Source organism: Pinus tabuliformis, chromosome 5_2, assembly GCF_031772625.1.
Source record: "Pinus tabuliformis cultivar Carrire ecotype Pingquan chromosome 5_2, CPIR1, whole genome shotgun sequence".
NCBI lineage: Eukaryota > Viridiplantae > Streptophyta > Pinopsida > Pinales > Pinaceae > Pinus > Pinus tabuliformis.
In genome coordinates this window covers 698,920,427-698,933,308 of record NC_142306.1, presented here as the reverse complement: position 1 = coordinate 698,933,308, position 12,882 = coordinate 698,920,427, and positions in this window count along the sequence as shown.

Sequence of the window (12,882 nt, the reverse complement as noted above, 5' to 3'; positions counted from 1 at the left end):
GAGTTGAGTCAACTTGGATCACTCATCCAAGAAAAGGATAAGATAAAGAAGGCTAGCAAAGAAGGAAGAGCACAAGGAAAGTTTTTTTCTGGGCTAATTCTCTCTCAGACATGCGAAGAAGAGCTGGAGTTTCTACTGTTTCAAAGTCGAAATTATCTATATCCTGGAAGGGGATCAAAGTTGCTAGGAGAAGGACCTAAAATGTCACCTACTAACCCTAGACAAGGAATAAACATAAGCGAATTTTTGGGATGCCTTAAAAGGATATTTTCACTCACATGTGTCATTGCAGCTGTAGTTGCAGTGGGTTGAAAATTTCATACCTGCAGTAGAGGCTGAAATTCTGAAGCTGGGGGTCGAAGTTGTGCCACTGGAAGAGATTTGACTTTGTTTGACTTATACATAGGAAGAACATCATTCAGAGAGGTTGGAATTGGTCTTGGAGGGTATTCGTCTTGGTCTAAAGGTCTTGTAATTCGTCAATTGAATAATATATAAGAATGTAAGAGATTTATTGGTTTTCCTCTCAAGTAGAGAGGTTTTGGCCCTGGCTTGCAACCTACATCCTCTGTACTTGTGTACTTTTGTCTTCGTGTTTTTTATATGTGTTTGATGATAAAAGAACATAATAATAAGGGAAGAAGTTAATAAGTAAGAAAAATTAAAAAAACATCACAAGCAGTTATCAGAGAAAGAGAAATCATTTTATCTATTTCCCTCTAGATTTTCTCAAAATTTCATAAATTTTAGATGCTTAACACTATTTTGGACTACCTAATCTCATCAAAACTTCAATTGATGAATCTGCACGCAGTAAGGAGGACTATTATGCAGCAAATTGTCAATGCTATGAAATGCGAGAGCTTATGCCAAATTTAAATTAGATGAAAGAACATGGAGTTTTAAACTTTTGGTTCCTACATTTACAAAAGTCAAAATATGTGGGTTTAGAATAGAAATACAAGGCTAGTGATGGTTTAAAGGAGTGTGCTACATAAGTAGTCATGAGCTACTTTAGGAGTAAGTTGGATGCCCCTTGGAACTGTAAAAAGTGCAAGTCTAATCTAGTTTTTTTTCTATGAGAAATATCACTTATTCCATATGACTAAATAGATGTTTCGGTCCTTGGGGGACTTCTCAAACTCAACAACAAGGCTTGAATCGATTTCAATGAATTTTATTTTATCACTTGTGGGAATTGAATCTAGGTGGGGAGGATGATAATCATTCCTTGCAACCACCTGATAAAAACCCAATGGATATGTTAAATCCATTATATATGTACTCCTAACAATTTTGAGTATACATCGTTTGCAATTGGGGAATAATAAAGTAGTTGGGGCTTGTTGCAAGTCCTAGATACTTCTAATGGGATATTTCCCTACCACTACAACCTAGCAAAAGTAAACTTATTGTGTTATTAATATGCCCTTCAAGAGTTGTTTTTCATGTGAAAACATAACACTTGCAACACCTGACATATTTAGGCCAACTAAATATGAAATTTAATGTAATTTTTCTATTTGACCCCATGTTGTATCACATATTTTTCTACCTTGCATGAAAATTGACCTAGACTTGAACATTAACAAGACATATATTCCTGACCAACTGCTTGCATGACAAGTTGTGTAATAAAAACCTAAAAAGTATGATACTTTTCAAATGGATCCAAAATATATTAACCAAGAGCATGTTCTCACATCAAATAAAATAGAAATCACTGCCAATAGCTAACATCATACCTTTACTTTTCAGATACAGTTCTTCCTCACTAATGTGTTTATGAAGAACATTGAGAAACGATCCAAAGTATAAGGCCAATACAATGCATGTTAAGGTAATTACATTATAATGCATACTAAAATTAGGTGTTTCCAATGGGACTAATAGTAGATTTGTATAAAGTTGAATTTCACTTTCACTTTGCACAAATCATAACACAATGAGATTAAAAGGATAAAAAATAACTCGAAACAATTTTTCATTGCCTTTGCCCAACATGCGAATAGGAGGAAATCAGATTGTTGAAACAATTTTCCTTGCATTCATGTTGATTCATGACATCCTCATATAAAATTTCAGAATATGAACATCAGTTGTACTATGAGAAGTTTGTTTTCCTTGTGATCTTAGCCTTCATCCTTTTTACTAAATTTCAAAAATTACAAAGTGAATAAATACATATGAGAAAACCCAACAACAAGCATGATGTAAAAGATTTTTCTTTTGGATAATATCTATTTGCTTGAAAACCAGGAAAACTAATATGAGCAGATGACAAGTCAAAATCTTTATTAGCATATAGAGGGTACTCATCAATTGATGGGAAACCCTACATTATCAACCAACATTTTCAATAAATTTATATTAGACTTAGTTAAAGGACAAGAAATTTGTTCCCCTATAAGTACAAGAAAAATGGAATGCAATGGTATATGGTTGTTAGAGAAGATTGACCAATTCATCAAATATGAACTTTATGATATTAAGTGAATAAAAAATCTCTATCATAGGGAACAATTTTAAGAATATTTAGATTTAAGCGCAAGTTTTAATAGGGAATTGGTTTCATTAAGGTCAAAATGATCATTACTTGGATCCAATCAGACACCAAATCAAGAAAACCATAAATGATAAATTTATCATTCCATTGATTAGTGGGTAATTAAAATGGAACAAAATGCAAGATTTACACACACAACATGGATAAGAGTACACTTTGAGAAAGGTGGATTAGTTTATTCAGATATGGCTTCTCAATCTTTCTCAAATGACTAAGAAAAGAGTGTTTATCCTATGAAAGTAACCAGAGTAATAACAATATGAAACTAAAGAAACAAAAGGAATAATTATTTTCTTGACACCTTAGGATCTACCACAATTTCCAAGACCTTGCCAACATTTATTTCCACTATTGTTTATCACCCACTCCACTACTTCAAGAATTTTCTCTCTTAGACGGATGTTTCAAAGGGAAAAACGTATTTTTTATTTAGTATGCATCCTCAATGTACAACTAGGGCATTGGGAAAGATAAAAAATAAGTACTTTAGGGCAATGATAGAGGATGAAAACAAAGGAAAATTTGACGTTGTATTTAAAAGAGGAAACAAGTCCAAAACGATTTTTGAATGCATATTTCCATAGTTGTGAGACATAGTTTTAGAAATGATTTATGGAGAAATGATTTCAACTCTTCATCACACACATTTCTCTAGAAATCATTTCTACAACTAAGTCCAAAACAATGTAAGGATTAGTTGGAGGTGACATTGGGTTTATGACTAAGGATAGCCAGGTTGGAAACATATCAAATCAGTTTCTTCCAAATTGAATTCAAGCCTCATTGACAAGGCTTCTGGTAGGTGTATGGTGATGCTCTCCTCACAAAGAGTTTGTTGTAAGCAACAAAAGGACATTGTAAGGTGATTTTCCAGTAGTGGAAGACAAGAAACCCCAAATGTATCAATGATCTTACCAAAAGAAACTAACCACCGAAAAAATTGGCATTCTCAAATTGAAGAGAAAGCATATAAAAATATAATTTAATAACATAAAATTTATGATGGATGAAGTAATGAGAAGCTTCCATAATTTAATATATTAAGATTATTTTCCAAGGAAGAAATAAATAAATAAATAAAAAGAGAAACTTCTAGACTGAATTAATCCAAAAGCCAAATACAATACAAGCAACTATAGAAATCTACATTCCCTAACATATTTTGTTAAAAAATTGTTTGGATACCAAAATAAGATGGCAAATAAATTGTTATAAATGCACACGCCAATTGATTTTCCAAGGAAAGCATCAACAATTTTTACAATGTCATTAGGATGGAGATCATCTGTACAAAATATGCCCCTGCATACACCAATTTTTTCCTCCCTGGTTGGATCCCAGTAGAATTTTTCCATATAACCATCATGAATCAAAGGGGAATATAAATTAGAAAGTCATTTCCTGTCACAATGGAAGGAATATGAGGATTGAATTTCTTGTTGTACATCTCAGGAAGTTGAACATTTGTAGGATTATCTGCAATGTTCATGAGGGTGGAATTCACCATTTGATTATCCACTGTATATTGAGTTGTGCTTCCCATTTTTCCCTTGGACTTTTTCTCCCCATGTACCTAGAGTAATAGGAGCCTAAAAATGAAGAAACATCAAATAAAAGCAAAAGAAAATCATAGGGCATAAAATTGAAACAACTAGTAATGATGCCCCAATCAAAAAATCCTTAATAAATTTTGGGGTTTGAAACTAAAACAATCCTTAAAGATGCCCCAGGTTGCAATAACTTAATGAATTCAAGGGACTTGAAAGTAAAACAATCCCTAAAGATGTGCCAACTTGCAATACCTTAAATGGTTGAAAAGTTGATGAAGTTCTTTGTAGTGTGAACAACTAACTTATCCATGAAAACAAGAGCAATGTAATAACCATCCTATTGTTGTCCACTGCAAACCTGCTAATATTATTAAATTTAGGTTCATAAACCCAATTTTCTCCACCATTTTTCTCCCCAAGAAATATATGATGGGATTGGGTAGTGGGTGGTATTCACACTAAACTAAGCCAACTACATCTACATTTTCCTCAACCCACCTGTCATGAATGACCATTTAGGCTACCTCAATCCAAGACATTATGCAAAATATTTGACAAAGAATATGCATAGATATGAAGCATTTTCACATTAAACATCTCTAGCTTCTCTAATTAGTAAATATCACCCAAACACACTGTCAGCACCAACAAGAACACCTCCATTGTAAGTTCTCACAAATAATGCATCATCCCCACCTTTTTCAACCTAAATGATAACAAATTGCAAAGGATTTACTTTGAAAATATACTCCAAACTCATTCTAGACCAATTTTTCAAGAAATACAAGAAATCAAGATAGATACTAAAATGAAAAAAAATATTCAATAGTTAGTAACTCTTTCACTCCCTTCCTCATGCCTCCCTTTGGAATACGATAAGACTTGAACATATCCTATAGGGTGAAATCTACTTTCTCATTTTCCATGAATGCATAAGATAACCTAACATTTCCTATACACTTATTAAAGTTTAAGACTAATTTCCATTTTTCAAAACTTCCAAGACTAAAGTTCGATGAAGTACCACATGGTTTGAATAGATACAAACAAAGCATACAAACATTATGTAAATATTGGTGGATGTATACCCAAACATGTGTTTATGATTATTTCATCCACATTGACCCTGACAAGGCTCAAGGGAGACATTATCAAGTAGGATTATATAGGAATACTTGAGGTGTTATGATAGTTAAATCCATGTTTGCCTTGACACAACTTAGGGAAGCCATTATCAAATAGAAACCCTACATGAGCAATGTCACCTCAAGTATTCCTAGATCAACTATACTGTTACATCTATCTCAAAATGTTTGTATGTTTATATCAGTTATTTCACATCAACTAATCCTAGGAAAAGGAGGATTATTGCTAGATTTAGTTTCCAGCCACATAAATAATCCTAAAATTAAACTAAAAGTAAAATCCAAAACCTCACATGTAAGCATTCAACAAGAGTAGCTGCAAAACTTCATTAGTTGGTGAAGTTTTTGGGAATCAGGCTGATTTGGAAAAAAACAAGAGTTGATTGCAAATATTGAAAACATGGGCATAAAGGTCAATTGGAAGATTTAGGCAATGAAGGTTACAATAAATAAGAAACAAACATTGAGGAAAATCATAATGATTTTCAGATAAATTCCTCAACCTAGAGATGGGATGCAGAATAAGACTACAGGAAAAGAGGTTGGAAGGTTGTGGGTACTAGGAGAATTTTTCCATAGGTGGTAGCTTGCTTTTAAGGAACCAACTACCCAATTTTCATGGCTTTCCACATAGTAGGAACTATAATAACTGACAAATAGTTGACAAAGACTAGAAAATAACTGACAAAAAAGGAGGATCAGAATTGAAATGCAAAAGGTAGGGTGCACATCTAACATGGAATGTCTACTCAAGAGGATAAATTCGTCCACTTTCTTTCCAACCATGTTACATATATGGACATAATATTTATGGAATAAGAATACCTACAATGCGAATAAAATGTGTTAAAGGTAGATAAATAATAAGAAAGAAAAAGAAATTAAGAAACATTTTTAGGACAAAATACAAATTTGACAAGACCGAGGCACATGAATATCTGAATGAGCTCCTCTTGGTTTTAAGAATAATTTATTAGAGTAGCCTAATCTTGGAGCCAACATTCCTCAATTTGATGGAACAACAATGAAGTCAACATTGACTTGGTTATTCATCTTTTGGAACGAGGGAGGTTTGATCCAAGACTATCCAAATCTTAAATTACTCTCTATTGAACAAGGCCAACCACATGAAGGCAGAATCCATTTTGGCCCCTCCCTCCCCCCATCCCTCTCACATCATCTCCATTTGCCAGTACCCAATCTATCTACTATAAAAAAATTTGATAGGAACACATTAAGATTCACGCATACACACTAGCAAAACAAAAAAATTGATAAAGACATATTTGTTGACATTCATCTTCTGGAAAGTTCTAAGAAATTAGCATATTTCATATTTTACTAACATAATTACAAAAAAGTATACAAGAACTCATTCAAAAATATGTATACATCAATATGTTTTTTTAACATAAAAAATCTTTTACGAAAATAAGTCTTATACTATACATTATAATATTATACATCATCGACTTTTTTTTTGCCTTTTATTATGAGCCATATAATTCAAAAAAAATTCATCCATTTATGCATTTCATGGAAAAATTTAGGGGCGAAATTTCACAAATGGGCTATTTTTTGGACATTTTCTGAAAAAAAATATTTGCCAATTTGGTTAAAAATTTGCCTATTTTTTACATATATATGATTAAATGGATGATATTCACCAAAAATTTACCAATTTTAATAGTAAATTACATGTTTTTTATTGAATATTTGCCTACATTCTATATGCATGAATTTTCAAACTAGAATAGTCGCCTACAATACTATATATAGGAAAAATATTAAATCCTTAAAAAATACCTTGCTGCATTTTCATGTTTTGCTCGAGGCTGTTATGTTGAGATTCTAATTGGCTCCTCAGATGAATTACACCCCTGGTCATGATGTTCTCATATATTCGAGGATGTTGTCGGGGAGAATCACCTACAAATATATATAGGAAAATTAGTAAATCCTTAAAAAATACCTTGTTGCATTTTCATGTTCTGGCCGAGGCTATTCTAATGATGATTGTAATTGGCTCCTCTGATGCATTACACGGCTGGTCATGATTTTCTCATAGATTCGAGGATGTTTTGGGGGAGATTCACTTACAAAAAATATTAAATTTATATCGTTAGTTATCAAATATTATTGAAGCAATTTTTTAATGATAAAAAATACCTTTGCAATGTAATCATTTACCTTGTGCACTAGTCGACATCGTTGCAATGACTACTTGGTGGTCCTCTTTTAGTTGAGGATCCTCCTATATGAAATGCTCTACCACTCAAACCACAAAATTTATAAGTAGATAATTGTAAAAGAATAAGTAAAAAGAAAAAAAATAGAGACTTTATAAGAACAAATATTATTAAGTATATGATTAATAGACAACCCTATTACTGTTATGGGCCTCATCATGGGGTTGCACCACATTGTCATGGGGTTCCTCAGGAGCGCCAAAATGTTCTAGATGGTGCACACTATCAAAGGAATGATGCTCAGTAATCATGGGGACACCTATATTTGTACTGCTCCCCTACTAAATAAAGCAAAGCAACACATTAAATTTATATCAAACATGATTTTAATTTATAGTTAATGAAAGGTTAATGTGGATTGATTTTTTTTTACCTTCTCCTTCAAACTGGATCTTGGGGTTTTCCCCATTATTTTCAATGTTAAAATACACCTTTAAATATGAACTTGAAACCAATCTAGAAATCTTACTTCATGGCTTCAATTCTGAATATATCACCCTAGATTGCAAAGAGCATTGATTTTTGTTATTTTCTAACGCAAATATCAAAATGTTGGAAGGCTATATAACAAATAATATTGTTAAGAAGTTTTGGGTACTTACAATTCATGCTTGTATCATCAAATAACCATCTTGGCCTAGTTTGTGCTACCCATTCTTCTCAAGCCTTGCCTTGGTTTCCTTCAAAGTGTCGAGGAGCCTATGAAAAGTTTCAAGTATGTTATGTACTACAATTTTATTCAAAACTAAAGAAAATTAAATGTATTGAATTGAAGATGTAATTTTTACCTTGGTTGACAAGGTGGTGTTTTCCATTATTTTCTTAATGCATTCTCCTTTGTGTCCTTGATGATTCCCTTCCATGCCATATCAAGAATCATGGGAGGGTGCTCATACCTAGGTTTTTGTAGCAATTTTCTCCTATAGAGGTCTCGTATATGTTTTAACTGATTTCTAGCTACGATGATGATCTTAGCTTTATTGAAGGTATCTACCCTGAATAGATCTTCAAGGTAGTCCATAAGCTCTTTTTTAAGGTTGGAATTTTGGAAATTCCACCCTTTTCTTATGGTTGGCACCAAAATATCCAATGCTTTATCATAGACTCTTATATAAAACGAGTTGTTACATACATGCAAAAAGATACGATCATTTGTTTGAAAATAATAATACAGATGCCTTATGTTTTAGATAGAAAACATGAAATAGTTAAAACATCAAAAACTACCATGAACTTTTAGTGTTCTTATTGGAATTCCTTTCTCATTCACCAAAAATGGGCAGTGAATCTTCCCCGTGCTATTAACCTGTGATGCTCTAGGAAATGAACCCACAACATCATCAATATTAAGGTCACCTCTGTCACCACCTGATCAATATCCTAGATGTGTGTTTGGCTCAGGGGTTATGTTCTCATTGGTCACAACCAATGGTGTGGACCCAGTGTCAGTACTAGGAGAATTACCACTAAAAGGTGGAGTAGTGAATAGTTGCCTTGCATATATATGTTGGGTGCTAGTGTTGGCCATACGCTCACATTGTGTCTCATTAATTTCACTAGTACCAACACCGATATGATGATTAGTTGAATGAAACAGAAGGAATAGTTCTCCAAATAACTCTAGATTAGAAAAAAAAAAATATTTTTTTGAATCAATAATGTAAAAGTTAAAAAACAAACTTTCAAAAGTAAACTTATGACATAATAAAAGAAGAAAAAAAAACTCACTTTAAAATATGGTTATTACCTTGTATTACTATTTTTTTTCAATTGATTGATCCTAGCCTCGGTCACAGGATTATTGTCCCTATTGCAAATCAACCCCATAATCTATCTGTTCGCTTTCTCCACATATTTTCTTATTGTCACCACAAGGTTTGGAGATGACAAGTCTTCCTCATTAAGAATATCATTGTCATGATTCTTAGGCTAAATATATCAACAAAAGGAAAAATATTATTTCGATTACATAAACAAATAATCAAAATTTCACATTAAATACAAAGCGAAATTGTATTTTGTTTACTTATGATGGTGAAAGTGCTTTTCCACGCAGATCATCCTAACACATAATATTATAAATAGAGTATTGTTTTTTATTTTTATTTTTAAAGAATATGTATCAACATAAGCATTTAATTGAGGGACATACAAACGTGATGAATAAAACATCTATACATAAAAGGAATCCACTCAACATATGATCATAAAAATGCTTGTTTCTTAACATAGGAGACACCGATATTTTCTAATGAATGGTTGGAAGCACTACTTCAAACTTGTTTCTAAGACAATATTGCGTCTTTCATTTTATGGCTATACTCTATTCTTTCATTCAATTATCCGAAGATTTATCCCCTGCATTATGTTCTTTGTCAACATTTTGTTTTGTAGCAATGTTGAGTTCCTATACTATATTATGCGGCCTCTACAACAATCCTATTACCTTCATGGTGGACTAAGTAGAGTATATTATAGGTGTAGTAGTGGTTATAGAGTGGTGGTGCACATATGGAGGTGTCATACGGGATTTACGATTGCAGAAAAACCTATCTCCCCTAGGTCAGTGGCTAACCTAGAACAACAGAGAGACAAGGAACTCAATTATTTTCCTTAAAGTAAATAGATAATGGAGTGAGGCCTACCGAGAATCCTTCACATACTTCACTCCTTCTTTAGTTTGGAAGCTCCAATTCTAGCTCTGAATGCCAAAATTAGAACCTACACAGTCAGATAATACAAGTCAAGAAACTACGAGATCTATGCAGTATCATCTAAATACTTCATTCAATATATCCATATTGTACTGAAATATATGAAATAATAACATCACATATAGGAAAAAAATGAATTCCTTGGATTAATATAAATGGAAGGATATTACAACCATAAGTAGTAGTTCAGATTGTAGAATAGCTCCTCCAAGTTGTTGACTTGTCCTTTCCTTATCAAAATATGCACCTCCAATCACCCAAAATGCATGAGATAATAACCACTCAACGTAGAAGCATAAGGGCAAAATCACTCCCCAAAATCCAACCCCCAACCATGTAGAAGTTTAGGAATATATAAAGAAGTAGGGTAAGTTGGGAGTTATTATCCAATTACCAATCTAGGGTTTAATATCCACCTTTGATGGAGGGATAGGATCAAAGGATAAGTGCTGAAAACTCAAAAGTAGGGTAGGATAGGCTCTAAATGTTTTATCAAAGGTAAGTAGTTAAAACAACTTCTGGAAACTCCTAGAAGGGGAATCTTCCAGAACCCCAATCATTCTCCTCAATTTCTAGAACCAATGAAGGTGAAAATGGGAACAACTTGTTGGTGACCAATGCAAGTCACAATGGAGTAACTTGTAGGTAATCGCACCTTGGTAGGCATACAAGGAGTGTTGGTCCTAAAACTGGCTCAAATGATGCAGTTTAGGGCTAAACTTCTGGGGGATGAAGGGAACATGATTAGGGATTTGTGCAGGATGGTGATAAGGGGGAAAAGGATGTTTATTGATCCCATTAGGAGGCTCACTGATCAGATGTGACAAAATGGCCTATAATAGAATGCCCCCTAAAGCGCAAAGTCAGAGATGATGATTGATGACTGAAGTGCTTTACCTTGTGACAAGTCGGGATCAAGGACAACTGACGAGCTTCATCTATTACAATACATTTACAACATGACATCTTTGTTTGTTGAGGGAGGCATACCCATACTCAACTCATAAGCTAACATAACATGTATAATGATCAAAAGGTGTGTCCATAGATGTAAATGGTGGACCCATGATTTGATGATTGTTTATATGATCACGACCATCATACATTGTGATCTTTGTATAACTCCTGAAATCGCAGCCCGGATGGATGAAACTAGATCCAGGGTCTTCTATCTCGTTCACATGACCAACCAATGTATGAGTCTAACCATGTGAATCAATGAGCTAGAGTCAAACATGGTAGACACCATCTGATTACTGGCCAATGATGTAAGCTATTAACAGATGTGAGAGAAACCACCGATGATGTTAATGGCTCTCAAGGTACTATGGTACAATTTGTATGGTATGAGTAAATGAGTTGATTTCGAACAACACACAGAACCTTTTGATCAAAGGCCATTAATGTAAACTTATCGCTAAGAGCGAGGAAACTTTCCATTGATGTATGGAAGCACAAAGGTACCAAAGCTGTGTTTCTAAGTCAACTCCTTGGATTATGTACAGATGTCGATAGGAACCAACCCATCACAGGAGGGCCTTGATGTATCCCCCATCAACGACATGAAACATGTATCATGATTGAGATATAATGATTAGAATAATGTTGATATGGAACTGGATTAGGAAAGGAAAACATGAAATGAAGGCTTAAGCTTTATCATAGCAGATATCAACTAAATGACTTCTCTTGAACACATCGATGACACTTAAAGGAGTTGGAAACATTGACCCAAAACTGAAATGGAGACTTTGAAAATGGTATCATAACCAAAAGAAAAGTAGATTACCCAACCCAATAGCCATGGAGATGAAGTGGAAGAGTTTCATTTTCAAGAGTGGCTCACTGCCATTAGAAAAATGGAATCCCTTATTTTCCCAATTTCCCCAACCATGCTGGTCAGTACCTCTTTAATTTTTAACAAGCTTGAGGAGGATAACATATGCTTGATCTGTAAGTTCATTGTTCAGATGAATCCCACCTAGTATATTTAATGAACCCTGAGAAGGAGTGGTTCAGCCCTGTCATTATAGATGAGTCCATCATTGTTTGATGTTTTTACGAGTCCAGCGAAAGTAAAACTTGACATATTTTTCATGTTTATAGAGTTTGAAAAAGTGGCGAAAAGGAAAACTCCAAATGTCCCTTTTCGTAGGTAGTCCCTTAGGTCCGGAAAGGTAGAAAACAATACCCAAGAGAACCTCTTATCCATGTTCGAATAAGGTATTCCTTTTTTGTAAATAGTCTATCTCAGTCTAGAAAAGGGTTAAACTTATACTAAGTAGACGTCTTTTCATTTACATTTACTAGTTCGAAAAGACAAGTGCTCGACAATATTTTCATATTTTGGGAGTTTGAAAAGAGCTGAAAGAGGAATCATCCTGGAGGAACGAGTGGTAGAACTTCTCAAAACATGCAAAGATCAAGAGGCTAGCTAATAAGACCACTCATTGCAACCATTCCTCAAGAATGGGTAAAAACGAAGTGAAAGCGTATGATCGACCAAGTAGATGGTGACGATGGAATGAAAAAACCAAGGTGCATCTGGAAAAAAAAGGATAAGAAATTGTAATCACGTAGGATAAAATGGGAATGGTTTCATTTTTACAGAAGCTTGAAACATGGGAAACTAGGCTTGTAATTGGTTTCATTTTTACA